This window comes from Peromyscus maniculatus, chromosome 5 (assembly GCF_049852395.1).
Source record: "Peromyscus maniculatus bairdii isolate BWxNUB_F1_BW_parent chromosome 5, HU_Pman_BW_mat_3.1, whole genome shotgun sequence".
In the NCBI taxonomy this organism is placed as follows: Eukaryota; Metazoa; Chordata; class Mammalia; order Rodentia; family Cricetidae; genus Peromyscus; species Peromyscus maniculatus.
This window is the reverse complement of record NC_134856.1, coordinates 108854649-108871423: the sequence shown is the minus strand read 5'-3', so window position 1 is coordinate 108871423 and position 16775 is coordinate 108854649. Positions and strand designations below refer to the sequence as shown.

At 38.7% G+C, this 16775-nt stretch overlaps 1 pseudogene; it reads right to left on the bottom strand.

Annotated features, from left to right (window-relative positions):
* Positions 1-7635: 7635 nt before the first annotated feature.
* Positions 7636-7705, bottom strand: LOC143273645 (U2 spliceosomal RNA; annotated as a pseudogene).
* Positions 7706-16775: the final 9070 nt, after the last annotated feature.

Here is a 16775-nt window from a genome sequence, read left to right as displayed (position 1 = left end):
GTGTTTAGCCAAAGAAAATGTTAGTTAATCTCATTCATAGTTCCATTTGTTATGATCTATAATGTGTGCTGTATATTTTATAATATGTAAGATGTCTGCAAGTACAGGTAGAAGTAGAAAATTATACACTTCTCTATAAATTAAGTCAACTGGCCTCTGCGATTGGAATATAGGACATTTCAGGTTCTGGTATGCCTTCCAAGGTGCTATGGTGTAAGGCAGAGCCTGGAGGTCAAAATAAGTGAGGACTCCTTTGATTTTGATATAATCTCTGTTATTTTAAATGCCTTTTAATATGTATGTGTTTTATCTTTGTCTTCTCATGCATGATGTGAAAACCATGTGAGCTCATCTGAGATGAGATTTCTATTAAGGAAGAAAGGAAGTGAACCCTTTGTTGTAACAGTTTCCTCTGAGATTAAACCTCGCACATTGGAGGGAAGCTTCTTATGATGTCAGATGTTAAAATGGGAGCAGGTAAAATGACATGGGTTCTATGGGGAGGGAAACATTCCGTGCAGCAGGAAAACTCGTTATAATTAGGAAGTAACAATACAAGGACTTCAGTACATGAACCTGGCCAAATTAATTAGGAACCTCTTTTTGGAAAACACATATACACTGTAAGAATTGTTGAGAAATACTCTCCAACATGATGAGTTACCTAAATTATTGTCAGAACCACTGCACTGCCTGGAAGAAACAAACCATGGGATTTACCTGGAATAAACACACATGAGCTTAAGTGCTTGGAAAAAGAGAAACAGAGGTTAGGTGAGGTCTCTGGAAGAAGCAAAGGCCAAGGAGGATGCCTAGAAGGATGACTCTCTGTCCAGTTGAGCTCCCTGTAAGTTTCACAGTGGGCTCTACCAGGTGACCAGGTTTCTTGATCTGTGAGCCATGGTCAGGTGGGATTTAAGTGATGTTTATACATGAATGCATCAGAGTTTGTGTTCAATATGTATACTAGAGCATATCAGAAAATAATCTAGATAAATTGTTAGGTATGTTGTCTTCCCAGTTTGTCTATGAGCTTTCTATCCAACTCTTAGAACACTTTCTCAAGTGAATCAGAATCTTGAATCACTATTAAACTTATAGACATGTCATAACATTCCTTAATTGTTTATAAAATCGCAAGAGACACTGTGACAAGCTGTCAGTTTGAATTTGACATTTATTTATTTATTTTTTATTTTATAATTAATTTAATTTTACATATCAGCCCCAGATTCTCCTGTCCTCCCTCCTCCCATCCCCCAGCCCTCCTCCCCAGTCCACCCCCCATTCTCACCTCCTCCAAGGCAAGTTCTCCCCTTGGGAGTCAGCCCAGCCTGGTAGATTCAGCTGAGGCAGATCCAGTCACCTCCTCTCTACACCAAGGCTGAGCAAAGTGTCTCAGCATAGGCCCTAGGTTCCAAAAAGCCAACTCATGCATCAAAGACAGGTCCTGGTCCCATTTGCTGGGGGCCTCCTAAATAGTTCAAGCTCATCAATTGTCTCACTTATCCAGAAGGCCTGATCCAGTTCCATGGGGGCTCCTGAGCTATTGGTGCATAGTTCAAGTGTTTTCGCTAGTTTGGCTCTTTGTCCCTGTGCTTTTTCCAATCATGGTGTCAATATCTCTTGCTCATATAATCCCTCCTCTCTCTCAATGTTTGGACTCCTGGAGCTTCACCTGGGGCTTGGCTGTGGATGTCTGCATCTGCTTCCATCAGTCACTGGATGAGAGTTATATCATTACAGTTAGGGTATTTGGCCATCTGATCACCAGAGTAAGTCAGCTCAGACTTTCTTTCAACTGTGGCCACAACTCCAGGGAGGCTCCCTAGTAAAGAAGACCCTAAGAAAGACACAGGAATTGCCCAATAACAGAGCAAACTGGATGTGAGGGGTGTTAGTGGAGAGCAAGGGTCAGGGGAAAGAGACCTTAGGGGAGCGGGATGTCCCAGCTGTGTCAGGAACAGAGTGGGAGAACAAGGAAAGAGATACTCTGATAGGTGAGGACCCCATGGGAATAGGAAGAAGCAGAGTGCTAGAGAGGTCCCCAGAAATCCACAAAGTTACCTCCAGGATAGACTACTGGCAATGGTCAAGAATTTGACATTTATAAAGAGTCATTTTTTTATAAGAAGATGTACATTATAGCCATGCATGAACACAAAAGGTAAAAATTAGAAGCCTTGAAAGCCTGATTCCTTTAGGATCATCTCAGTAGCAAATGTAATGACTGTGTGATTAGCAGGTTTGTCATGGACAATTTTGCACTTCAGGTCATTGAGATAAATCGTAACTTTATATGTATACCTGAGTAGACACTAGAATAGGTTGTAAAGGTCAATAGGGTGAACATCTTCGTTGGATAATTGCAAATATGCCAATCACCAAAAGTAGAGCAATAATTTTCTTCACTTTCCTGTTGAACCTAAACATCAAAAGACAGGTATTAGTCACATTATTAATACTTACTAGTCCTTATTATTTTTTTTTTTGAGACAGTGTTTTTCTTGGTAGCTTTATGTCTTTCCTGGATCTCACTCTGTAAACCAGGCTGGCCTTGAACTCACAAAGGTCTGCTTGGCTCTGCCTCCTGAGTGCTGGGATTAAAGACATGCACTTCCACCACCTGGCAAGAATTTTTACCCAAAACTTGAGAAAGCTTAAAAAAGGATTCTAAAATGGAGCCAGGAGCAGCTTCCTATTTGTGTTTCTCAGGAAAGCTGTGATACAGAGAGAAGGCAGAAATAAGAAAAGGTACCAAGCTACATGGCTAAACATAAATAAGAATTATGGGTTAATTTAAGCATAAGAACTAGTCAGTAATAAGCCTAAGCAAATGGCCAAGTAGTTATAATTAACATTAAGCCTCTGTGAAGTTCTGATTTGAAGAGGATATATTCTGAACACAGACCATATGCTCTACCCTTTGGCTACCAGACATTCACCTTTAGTTTTTTAACTTAAACATTTCAATGTCCTTTGAAGATATATAAGATATATAGCAGTTAGACTCTAAACCTGAGATCCAAAAAAGATAAGAAGCTCCTATTATCTATCTCTAAGTGGAAGAATTCTAAACATCAAAGATGCATAAAGGATTCTACATTTCATCCACGATGTGTCTGCAGTAGACAACAAGGACAATATGAAGCCAATGTCCCCTAACACTCAGGAAGGGCCAGTTAGTCTAACTCACAGTCATACTTAGATATGATGTAGACTATGTCTTATTGACTTTTATAATTTGTAGTATGGCCCCACAAATAAAGGGAATGAATTGCACATTTTTCTCTTCCATAGTTCAGTCAGATGGAAAAGAAAAGAAACCCATTTTCTTTAACAATTTATTTTTCCTAGGTTGAGTGAAAATCACAGAAACTCATGTTTTGGGTTAATAGGTCAACCTGCCCATGAATAGTTTTAGTCTACACCAGAGTTGAGGAAAACTTGTAATTGGCTGGCACCTTTGGTTGGAATGCAGGGATATTTTTCCTGGTCCTCTGAGGACAGGTAGCCCTGTCATTTACATATAAATGCACATTGATAAGTTGGTAAAATAAAATGGGGGAGGCTTTTGATTTTGACCTGATTATTATTTACTTAGTATTAGCAGTACTATCAGTATTATCATTAGTATTGATATTAGTATTGTGTATGTGTGTGGATCTTACACATATACCCATGCCTATGAAAACCAGAGGTGAATATTAAATGTCTTCTACTACCACTGTCCACATTCTTTTAGGAGGGTTTCTTAATGAGCCCAGAGGTTGCTGCTTTGATTATGTTGGCTGTCCAGCCGTCATCATGATCAGACTCACCTCTCCCTAAGTAATGGGGTTAAAAGCCTATATTGCCATACTTGCCTTTTCCCCCGGGCTCAAAACTTGAACTCAGATCCTTCTGTACTTGACTCACTGTTCCATCTCTAGAGACCTCAACAGATCCATAATTCACCCCAACTTTCCTTCTTATAGTAAAATTGTGATAAATGCTTGAGTATGTCTAATGAAAGATTTGCAAGCATGGAATTACAAAATCCATTGAGTATTATGTGTTATAATATTAGTTATGTGCGAAAAAGAGAACGCTGGGATAAACAAAAGTTTGTGGTTTTAATGGTCCTCCTTGGCAATGGTATTGCTAATGTGTCCTTCAGTTGCAGTTAACAAGTTAGGAAAGAACACAGATGGTATGGAGAGCAAAAGGAATAAAGGGAAAGGAAGGATTAAGCCAGGTCAGGGATAGAAAGGCAGAGTAGCAGAAAACATGAGCAGGGGAAAAGAAACACTAAAGGCCTTTGAAGAGCCATATGGGAAACTACCATTGTAAATGCTTCCTAAAATACACACATACAAACATTGGTGAAGAGGATTATCCAGGTGTGGTGGGGCAAGTCTTTAATCCTAGCACTCAGGAGGAGTCAGAATCAAACAGCTGTGACTGGGAGGGGTAGGGTTTGCCCAGTGGTCCACTGCACTTGTTCTACAGATGTTAAGAAGGCCTTTCTGATTCTTTGTTTCTTTGTTTGTTTGTGTTTGTTTGTATTTGCTTTTCCAATCTCGAGCATTTTTTTTTTTTTTTTTGGTTTTTCGAGACAGGGTTTCTCTGTGTAGCTTTGCGCCCTTCCTGGAGCTCACTTGGTAGCCCAGGCTGGCCTCGAACTCACAGAGATCCGCCTGCCTCCGCCTCCCGAGTGCTGGGATTAAAGGCGTGCACCACCAACGCCCGGCCTCGAGCATTTTTTTAATCTGACCTCCTGTAGAGAAGTCAGAATGTACTTTTTTCTTAGTTGAGAAATTCAATAGAGAAGGTCAGACGTACTTTTAATAGAAATGACTTTCAGGAAAGAAACAGAAGTGGAACCAAGAATATTTATTAGATAATATTTTCTTTAAGTTCTAAATATTTGGAATAGGGTAGATGGCTCAGTTATTAGGGAATTTGTGTTGCAGATATGAAGTCCCGATTTTGGAGGTTATCTAACAGCCAGCATAACAATCTGGGCAAGGAAGTTGTGACCTGTAACCACAGGGCTAGCAAAGCATAGAGAGTCAGATTGTTTCATAATGGGTCTCAAGACTAAAGTAAATTACCATAGAGAAAGACACCTGGCAACAATGACCTCCACATACATGTGCACACCAGTGTATGCTCATGTACAAGGACATGTGAATAAAATACAAGATTGTAAATGCACACAAATTCTCTCTCTCTCTCTCTCTCTCTCTCTCTCTCTCTCTCTCTCTCTCTCTCTCTCTCACACACACACACACACACACACACACACACATACACACATACACACATACACACAAAGAATTAAATGTAAGTTTGCTGTGGGATGGTCTGTATGCCAAATTGCTCTGATTGGTCAATAAATAAAACACTGATTGGTCAGTGGCCAGGCAGAAAGTATAGGCCAGACTAACAGAGAGGAGAATGGAGAAAACAGGAAGGCAGAGGGAGACACGGCCAGCCCCTGCCATGACAGGCAGCATGTGAAGATGCCAGTAAGCCATGAGCCAAGAGGCAAGGTATAGATTTATACAAATGGATTAATTTAAGATATAAGAACAGTTAGCAAGAAGCCTGCCAAGGCCATACAATTTGTAAGCAATATAAGTCTCTGTGTTTACTTGGTTGGGTCTGAGCAGCTATGGGACTGGTGGGTGAAGAGATTTGTCCTGACTGTGGGCCAGGTAGGAAAACTCTAGCTACATAAGTTTTCTTATCTTCTCCTTCATAACCTGTCATTTATTCATCCCTTCTTTACTGTTCTTTGTATATACAGAAGTTTTCCTGTGTCCTGAAGTCATTCCTACCTAAATAAACACACAGAGACTTACATTAATTACAAGCTGTTTGGTCTATGGCACAGGCTCCTACCAATGAGCTCCTTCATCTTAAATGAACCCATTTCCATTAATCTATGTATTGCCATGTGTCTTGTGACTTTACCTGAGTTCCTTTACATCTTGCTTCTCAGGAGGTGGCTTGCAGCATCTCCCCACCCTGCCTTCCCTCTTCCTGTATCTTTCTTTGATTTTCCACCTGGCTGTCTCTTGTCTTGCCACAGGTCAAAGCAGCTTCTTTATTAAGCAATGATAGCAACATATATTCACAGTACACAGAAAGACCATCCCACAGCAGTTCTTCCTTATATTCTATTTCTCTTTATTGTATGACTTTTGTGTCATATTATTGAGGATGTCTATTTGGTCATCCTTCATTGTCTATTGGCTATAAATACCTGAAAAACACATTATGAATGATATGAAAAAAAGCCTACAAATCCACTGTCTCAGAAGAAGCAGAATGAAGCAGTAATATTATTCCACATCTAGGATTGATTGCTCAGTAGTAGTCAACAAACTGAGCCACCTTAAACCAATCATTTCCCTTCAGATTTAACAAGTAGAATATTAGTTGATTTGTTGGAGGATAGTACTCTCCTAGGTCCAGGTAAAGAATGTCTGTCACTTTCAGATTTTGACCAATATACAAATTTACTATAGGATTAAAAAGAAGTGTTACACATTTCTCTGTTGAGTATCTACTGTTATATGTGACTTTGTGATCCATTATCAATACATAATATAGACGAAAAAGGGAATTGTTAGAGACTCCAGGAAAAGGTCAATGCTGTTGCCACTCCACTACTTAAGGGCCCCACTGCATGAGATGCTTGTGTCAGTTGATGGAAAGCATCCTGTGACAACTTTGGGGGCGGCTTTGTGGGTTCAAGGCAAGGACATCAGCAGAACAGAAGCTGACAGTGATGTCACAAATGACAGGAGATGGTAAAAGAAAGGAGAATCTAGCCATGGCATAACTCATAAACAAATAACCCTTGATATATGGACACGGGGTGTGTTGGTGCTACACTAGAGTACATACAATGCAAGTATCTGGTTCTCAGAGGAAATTTAACTTGGCTACTAGTGATTTTATAACCTGTGCTATACCAGTGTCTTAGCTACATTTGTATTGCTGTGGAAAAGTATCATGGCCAAGGCAATGTATAGAAAAATAGGTTATTTGGCACTTACAGTTTCAAAGAGTTAAATTCCATGACCATCATGGCAGGGAGCATGGCAGCAGGCATGCAGGCAAGGTGCTAGAGCAGTGGCTGAGAGTTTACATCCACAAGTATGAGGCAGATAACTAGGAATGACCTAGGATTTTGAAACCTCAAAGGCCACTTCTAGTGGCATGTCATTTCTAACAATGCCAAACCTCTTAATCCTTACCCCAAAAGTCTCACCAACTAGAGAATACACATTTAAATAAATGTGCCTACGGGGTACATCTTTATTCAAACTCCCACAGTTATAACTTCTCATTTGTCCTTATCTACTGAATTTAAACAAAAAATCACAGACACCAATAAGTAGAAGAGGAAAATGGCAGAAACATTTTAAGAACAGATGAGAGCTGTTTTATATCTAAATTAAAAATTTTTAAGACTGAGAATGGATAGAGCAAACTCAAATTTGAATGTGGAAGGAGGTCTTGACAGACTTATGGTTCTATAAAATTCAAATATATGGATTCAGTCTAGGATGTCAATATGAAGGCTGTGGTTGAACATAGTTATAAAAGAAATATGCAGGTAAATCATACTTATAGCCTAATGGTTTCCTACTGTTTAAAGATGCTATATTTACTACACTTGATCTTAGCCAAAAGGCCGAGAAGCGATGCCAAGGTTGGATAAAGCACCGGGACAAATAACCAAATGAATGGAAGCACAGGATCTATGAACCAAAGGCTGAGGGGCCCCCAACTGGATCAGGCCACCTGAACGGGTGAGACAGTCAGTTGGCTTGATCTGTTTGGGAGGCAGCTGTGCATTGGTGCCAGGTCCTGGACTCGTTGCATGAGTTGGCTGTTTGAATCCTGGGACTTATGCAGGGACACTTGGCTTGGTCTGGGAGGGGGGAATGGACCTGCCTGGACTGAGTCTACCAGGTCAACCCCGGTCCTCGGGGGAGACCTTGATCTGGAGGAGGTGGGAATGGGGGGTGGGCTGGGGGGAGGGGTGGGCGAGAGGGGGAGAACAGGGGATTCTGTGGCTATTATGTGGAACTGAATGGTGTTGTAAAATAATAATAATAATAATAATAATAATAATAATAATAAAACCAAAAAAAAAAAAAAAAAAAAAAAAAAAAGATGCTATATTTAAGGTATAGACCACCAGAATAGAACTTGAATACAACTGCCTGGCATTAGGCATGAAAACGTGAAGACAAACAGAGGTTTGTATTCATAACCTATCCCCAGACTTCCATCATCTCGGTAGAATCGATCTACTGATTACTAGGAAAATCTTGCTTTCCTTTTAATAAGTCCAGTCATCTTCAATCAAGTACAACATTTCTAAAAAGCTGGAGTTTATTTTGTAAAAAGAATTTCATCAGGCCTAGTAATGTACTAAAAAAGTAAAGATTAAATGGAGGTTTGAAACTCTGAATCAGTAAGGAAGATATGGATGTGTGCTTAGCAGTTTTTTTATGGACACCTGGGCATCACTTCAACCATGAGATAATTGTCAACCTTATGCGTATTCCTGATTATGCTCATAATGCAGTGGCACAGTGTAAAAGAGCAAAATAGCAAGGATATCCACTAGATGACTGCAAGTCTGACCATCCAGGTCAGAGTGTAGAGTCATTTTCTACAGCTCCAGGCTGAACCTAAATGTGAAAAGGACAGGGATTATTACATTATTAGTATTATTTGGTCCTTCTTCCCTTCTTGAGTATGTGTATAAGAGAATGCATATGCATGGTTTTGCTCATGTATGGGAAGACATGTGCCTGCATTGCAAAATCAGAAGTCTATGTTGTTTAAGTCTAAACAGGTAATTTCTTACTCTATTATATAATTTTGTGACATCTTCTCTTATTTTGCCAAGGACTCCTGGGGATCTTCATGTTCCTCCCTTCCTAATGTTTGGTGACCCAAGAGTAGTCACCACATCATTGTTTTTTGTAGGTTCTGGGATCAAATTTGGATCCTCTGTGTTGGCATAGAAGGCATTTATGTACAGAGGTATTTTCTTAGGCTCATTCTGTAAAACATAAATTTTAGAAAGAAAATTTGTGAGTGTAGAGCTTGATTGGAAATCATGGATTTTTTGTGTATTTTAGCCAAGATATCATGAAGACACTAGAACTCAAAAATTAGCATGAGAAGGGAAATACATACTTTTTATTGTACCTTGGACACAAAAATTTGTGTTCATAAGGAGATGACTGAAGAATCAAGAATCTGGAATACATACTGAATTGTAGTCATGGATTTGACTCAAGGACAACAAAGGGGGTAGTGTAATCTCAGCCTATTCCCTGTCATGTCATTCATACTTAAGGGTTATGGGAGAAAAAATTTAATTCTTCTATCTTGAAACTCAATGCTTACCATATTATGTGTTTCTCTCAAATCTTAGACATAACAAACATTTCCATAATTGTGTTAAGGTTTAGGGGTTCTGGGCAGTACTGAGTTAGGTATGAATATACATTTTGTCTAAAAAGGATACTTTCTGAGTTACTATGAGGACCTGATACTTCCTATTAAAATTATAGGTGTGTGGTATTTTTGTTAAAGATTCTTGAAAAAAATAGGATTTACAAGCAGCAGTTCCTTAATGGCAAAGCTGTGAATGAATTGTATATTTAAACTGCAACCTTGGAAATGCTCAAGAAAATTTGTTTCACACCATAGAAATTACTTTTTTGGGCAGGAGATAAGCAAATGAATGTGAAGAGTTAGTGAGCTTACCCTGCTGAGCATGGTCTTCAGTCCCTCCCAAAGTCCTAGAATTTGTTCCTCAACTCTTTTGTTCTGGCCAGTGTAGTACCAGATGTTTCTGGAAGAGAAGAGAGTGCAGGCATCATGTCCTTAAGAGGCTCTTCCCATGTGTGTAAAACACTGATGACCATGTTTAGGTATTCCAACAAAACAATCATTAAAGAAAGTCTCATTAAAATGAATAAAACACAGCAGGGTAGATACCTGTGGTGGCTACACAAAGGTCATGAGCTCCAGTATCCCTTTGTTATTAATAAGCATACAGAAATCTATTTGATACATGACGTGCACTGTAGAAATGTTAATTTTCTCTCAAAGAACTGCAATTTTCTCCAAGAAAAATAAATAGACCTTAACAATTATTTTGTGATGAATGTCAAACGGATCTTGTTTTGTTTTCTGTATCTGCTAACATCTGAACTCCAGGTGAGATTGTTCTATTTGATTGCTTCTATTGTCCATGAGAAACCAAGTACTGCTTAGAAACAGTAAGTGCCCACGGAACTTTATTGAGACAAAAACAGATGTCAAAGAAGTCAGTGGTCATTGGCCCAAATCATTTTCACACTAATGAGCCACCTGCTCACTCATATGTACTTGTGTTTTATATACAACTATTGAATACTAAAATAGAGGTACAATGAAGAAAGGGATACATTCTAAATCATAGTGTCTTCAGTATAGACGACTTCTTCTTGTCCTTAGAAACCAACTTTTGGCAGGTACTGGAGAAGGACTATATGACTCAGTGTTGTTTAAATGCCAGTATCAGTGACAAAAACAGTGGAATTTTGATCTGATCAGTTTATAACCAATAAGTGGAAAAATATATGAGTGTCATCTCAGATTTGTATTACTTCCTGCCATGTCTGTTTCTTGCTAAAGAAATTGAAGTACTGAGGGAATCACATGCACATTTTACAGGAAACATGGATAGATTGTGGAGGAAAATAATGCAGGCTAAGTGCAGATAGAAAAATCTGAATCTTTTCTGCCAAGGGATTAGGAAAGAAGGCTTGAGGTGACTAAATCTCAGATTCATATTCTACTTAGGATTCACATGATACAATCTCTATATAAGCTCTATAAAGTGCTGGAGCCTCAGTTCTTTATGGTCCTATTAAAACCATGTATTAGGGAACTTTTATGAGGATGAAATGAATCGGTGCCAATGGACTGCTTTTGAGGAGTCCAGATAAGCAGATCTGAGCCAATGCTGACCTCTTCCTCTACTTCTTCTTCCTTCATTGGCCATTATTGTACTCACACTTTAATTATGAGAATAGTATGTGTATTTGTTTCTGGTTCTAGTAATAGACCCGAACGGGAAATAGATGATATATGTGAGCTATACACATAAGAAGTTTTGAGTAAATCATATTCAGGTTGTGACAGAGACAGGGAGATAAGAGATCATGAGAATTTTACATTATAGATGCTGAGGGTTGCAAGCCTCATCATAGCACAAGTTACCATCAGGAGTAATATAAAGTGTAGAGAGGAGCCCTCCTTTCTCTTGTGTTTCACTTGAGATAGAAGACAAGGGGAGTAGTCAAGGAAGACTGCACATGCAGTGACAAAATGCAGCCAGAGGAGCGATGTTTAGCATTATAACATAAATACTATCTTAAGTTCTTCACATGCATATTAAAGTATATTCAACCAGGAATGTCCAATTCAGATTAAAGCATTCCGGATAATATTAAGAAGAATGCCAATGAAATTATCCTGGTAAGATATGGTGTTCTGCATTGGCAATTGATAAATCTGCTATCGTGTGATGAAGCTGCTCTCTTAGAGTGTAAATCAGCAGCTGTATGAAGTGATTGACTCTCTTGTTTCTTCTTCCCTTTTCATGTATCTGAGATTACCATACCTGATATGGTCCCAGCACAACTAGCTTGTGCATTACTTCTGTTGTTTTGTGAAAAGAAGGGAAAAAACCTACTTTGGTCTGATGGACTTGTTCATGGTTTCCTGGAGGGATGGAGGCAGAGTGACAGAAGAGTATTATCAAGTTTTGACTCAAAGTTCTCCTACCACACTTTGAGGGTTAAAAGGATTGGAAAAGATTTGATTTTTTAGGGTGGAATTGAATGGATAGATATATGACCCCATTAGTAATACATTTTGCAGATGTAATTTTTAAGCAGAGGATAACGTTACAAAATTCAAACAGAGAAATGAAACAAACACTGCCTACTTTTCCTTTCCATTGGAGAAGCAATCTAAGTCTCCATACTCCAACACTCTTCCCTTCTTTCCTGTTCTCTTGATTTTCCCTTCCTAAACAGAATAAAACACTAAAAAACACATACTCTAAAAATACTGAGAGAACCAAAAATCATCACTTTTTTCTATATTTAAGGTGAGTACTGTACAATAATACATGCATTTCATAGTTATAAATATTCAGTCTCACTAGCATACAGTAATTTATTTTCTTTGACTAGTCAAAATAAAATATTTACTCTGTGGTGCAATGGTTTTCAAACCTCATGTTGTGGTGACCCCCAACCATAAAATTATTTTCATTGCTAATTAATAAATGTAAATTTGTTATTGTTATGAATTGTAATGTAAATATATGATATGCAGGATATCTGATATGCAACCCCTGGGAAAGAGTTGTTTAACCCACACAGGGGTCGTGACCCATAGGTTGAGAATCACTGCCCTAGAAATTCCTGAAACAAAAAGATTCTTGCCATCACGGTTGGTTGTCTTCCAGAACTGTATGATAAGACCCTATTGCTTAAGATGCTCTATATACTCTTTGCAGTACTTGGGGAAATAAGTCTAAGAGTGAGCTGGAAGTGTTCCCTCTGTGCTCTAGCTCTTGTATCCCTGGAAGGTGCTTCTAAGTCTGCTGGGAAGAACTATCACTGAGTGTCCTACTTAATTGCTGATTGTTCATGCTTCATGATGGAAATGCTAAACAAGAATGTGGTACAAGCAGTTAAGAATTAAATCAGATTTAAAAAATATTTATATTTTTATTGAAAATAGATTATTCTGATCACTGTTTTCCCTCCCCCAAGCCTTTCATATCCTCCTCATCTCCCCACTCACAAAAATGCACCGCATTTTTATATTTCTAACATTAGAAAACAAATAAAGAACTAAAAAAGAAAAGCTCAAACAAAAACAAAGCATTATGAGATTAAAATCCCCCCCGCAATACCACTGAGTTCATTTTGTGTTTTCTATCTACTGTTGGGCATGTGACCTATCTTGAATGTGGTTTGTAAGCCCAGTGAGACTCCATTGGAGAAAACTAATTTTCCTTTGCAAACAGTTATAAATGAAAAATAATTTCTGGGTTAGGAATGGGGGCTTGTGTCCACTTCCCCTCTTAGTTGTGAGAGCCCATGGGCTTAGAACTGTGCATGCTGCCACAGTCTCTGTGAGTTAATGTGTGCATCCGTCCTATTGTCTTGAAGACCTTCTTTCCTTGTGGTTTTGATTAACACTGGTTCTTACAGGCTTTCTACTTCCTTTTTTGCAAAGTTCCCAAATCCCCAAATGGAGGGATTTGTTGAGAAATGGCTCAGTGGGAAGGCCCACTTGTTCTTGCAGAACGACTAGCTTCTATTTCCAGGTAACAAATGGTGCCTTAGACCCATCCATAACTACAGTCACAGGGGATCCAATACCATCTTCTGACCTCCCCAGGCATTAAGTACACTTGTGGCAAAAGCTCATACATATAAAATCAAATAAATAAAACTCAAAATTGTATTTCTTAATAGACTTATGCCAGCTCCACAGGTAGAAATTCACTGCTGTTTTGGGGAGCTTAGACAAAACCTGTAAGCAGGATATTCATTTACAGACCCAAGTAAATATCCAGTTGCTCTTGATTGGAAAATGAGTAAGATGTGGAAGCTAAGGTGCTTATCAACATTTGTATTTATGAGACTAGGCTATTACTGTAGCCAAGTAACCAACTCAAGAAGTAGCCAATATAACTTTGAATGATTTATTGTAGTATTGTTTGCGGTCCCTTAGTTTTTGTTTGAGAGGTTGAGAGTGATCCAATACTACAGCTCTATTGTGGTGCACTGGTGTGTGATATTCCTGCATCTGTTAGAAGGAAGCATTTTGTGAACTAATGTTTTCTGTGGTAGTGGGCTTTCAGGGTGAGGGGATCAGAGCAGATGCTTAAAATACACACCCAGTGGGGGAATTGGGGAGAAGAGAACAACCAGGGCATATCTCATGATTAAGAACTGTCTCTTTATGCATGGACCCTGGGTGTGCTGGGAAAACTCTGGTGTGCCTACAGCAGAAACCCCTGGTTCTCAGAGGAATTTAACTTGAGCTTTAGTCACTTTATTTATCACTCGGAATCTCAAGTGGCAGAAAGACATTTAAGAAATTGCTCAACATCCTTAGTTAACAGGGAAATGAAAATCAAAACGACTCTAAGATACCCTCTTACACCTGTCAGATTGGCTCTGACCAAAAACACTGATGACAGTTTATGTCGGAGAGGAAGCAGAGCAAGGGGAACGCTCCTCCACTGTTGGTGGGAGTGCAAGCTTGTATAGCCACTTTGGAAATCAGTATGGCGGTTTCTCAGAAAATTGGAAATCAATCTACCTCAAGACCTAGGTGTACCATTCTTGGGCATATACCCAAGGAATGCTCAATTGTACCACAAAGACACATGCTAAACTATGTTCATTGCAGCATTATTTGCAATAGCCAGAATCTGGAAACAACACAGATGCCCCTCAACTGAAGAATAGATAACGAAAATGTGGCACATATACACAATGGAGTACTACTTGGTAGTGAAATACAATGATATGAAATTTGCCGGCAAATGGATGGAACTAGGAAATATCACCCTGAGTGAGGTAACCCAGACTCAGAAGGACAAGCATTGTATGCCTTCATTCATAACTGGATGCTAGATGTAAAGCCAAGGATAACCAGACTGTAACCCATACCTCTAGGGAGACTAGTTAGCAATGAGGACCCTAGAAGGGATACACAAATTGCCCAGCAAAAGAGAAATAGATGAGATCTACATGAGCAAACTGGAGGTGGAGGCTAATAGCACCTTTTGTCACATATCCTTAACTACTGAGTCCTGAGAACTTCACAAGCATTAACAAGTAGAAGAGAGAAAACATTAGAAGACAAGATGAAATTTGCCTTCCCTGATTTGTGACATTAATAGTTGGAGCATGAGAGTAGGAAGTTAAAAAGCTTGAATATGAGATGAGGTGTTCTTAGATGCATACTAATACAGAACCATAAAATATACAGAATCTTGCCATGGGATAATGCTTTTGTACACTGGTTTAATAAAATGCTGATTGGCCAGCAGCCAGGCAGAAAGTATAGGTGGGGTGAGCAGATATGGAGAATTCCAGGAAGAGGAAGTCTGAGTCAGGAGACACCAGCCTGTCATGTAGGGAGCAGCATGTAATGACACACAGGCAAAGCCCAGAACATGTGGCAGGCGACATATACATTAACAGAAATGGGCTGAGTTTAAATGCAAGATCTAGTTACTAGTAAGCCTGAGCTAATGGCTGAGCAATTTTAATTAAAATAAGCCTGTATGTGTTTACTTGGGGTATGCTAGTGTGAAAGATATGTCCCGACTGCGGACCAGGCAGTATACAGAAAAAATTGTAGCTACAGAATCTGTCTAAGATTGCATTATGGAGGAGCACGATTAAAAAGTTAATAGAGAAATGCATATTTTCTTCATGCATGTATCCTAACAGTCTACAGAATGTTTAAAAAGGCATCAATGCTACAGTTAGAGCTGCAGGCAACTAAGGAATGCTGAATGTCAGATAAATAGTCTTCCCTAAGGAAAGGCACACTAACTGGCTGTCTAATATCAAATGTTCAATATTGAAAATATATGTGTCAGCAACAAGTGACTATATATATATATATATATATATATATATATATATATATATATATGAGCATGTGATTAAAAATTAATTAAGATAAGTGGCCATGAAGATAATACTACAATGATTGGAAGAAGGACAACAAAGAGAAATTTTGTAATTGTGTGTGTGTGTGAGTGTGTGTGTGTGTGTGTGTGTGTGTAATGTATTTAATGATAGTCCAATTGTATAACAATTATATTGTCTGTGATGAAGTCTCAATTAACAACAGAGTCTACCATTTCAATCCTGTGTGCAACCAAAAGTTTGTCTGGAGTAGGATCTTTCCTGGAGCAGCTTTTCAAATACTAGTAGGAAATGAATTTAACCTTTATACTGGGCTACTATTCAATTAACTTCTAAGAGTCAGAAATTGTGACATTCAATGGTGGGTACCTTCTTCTAATCCATTAACTTCTGTTTTGCTTCTTTTTTCCTAAAGCTTTTCCAACTAAACAAGCCATGTATAAAAAACTTTATATCACAGAACATTTGTGGACTACACAGCTTCAAAGAATAGAAATTGCCACTGAAGATGAGAATCTGTAGGAGAAATAACCAAAAATATATGAAGGTATAGTAGAATTAAAAAGAGGTCTCAAGACCTAACAAAGATTGAGTGCTCACCTAAAATAGATCAGCCTGCATGAGAGATTGGGTCATATTTACTTTTATATACACTACCTCCATTATGTCTGAAATTGTTTCTTTATGTTGGCATCTTCCATAGTGCACACTGGATGGATTCAGTTGTGCTGCCCAGAACATTAATGGAGCAAGCAAACAATTCCCTATTCTGTTCAGCTGCTCTCATTGCCTCTCTAGCTATCTTAAGGGTTCTAGAAGTTTATGGGTTCTATCTTAGTTTATTAGGTGGTTTGGCAAATATAGGCTCTTTATAGTCTAAACGTTTAGCTCCAAAGGATCAAGGATGAGTCAGCAATTTCAACTTTGATATATTCCTGTTTCTCGTAGTAATACAAGCCCCACTTACAGTTCACCCTCAAGCAAATAGCCCCAAATATGACG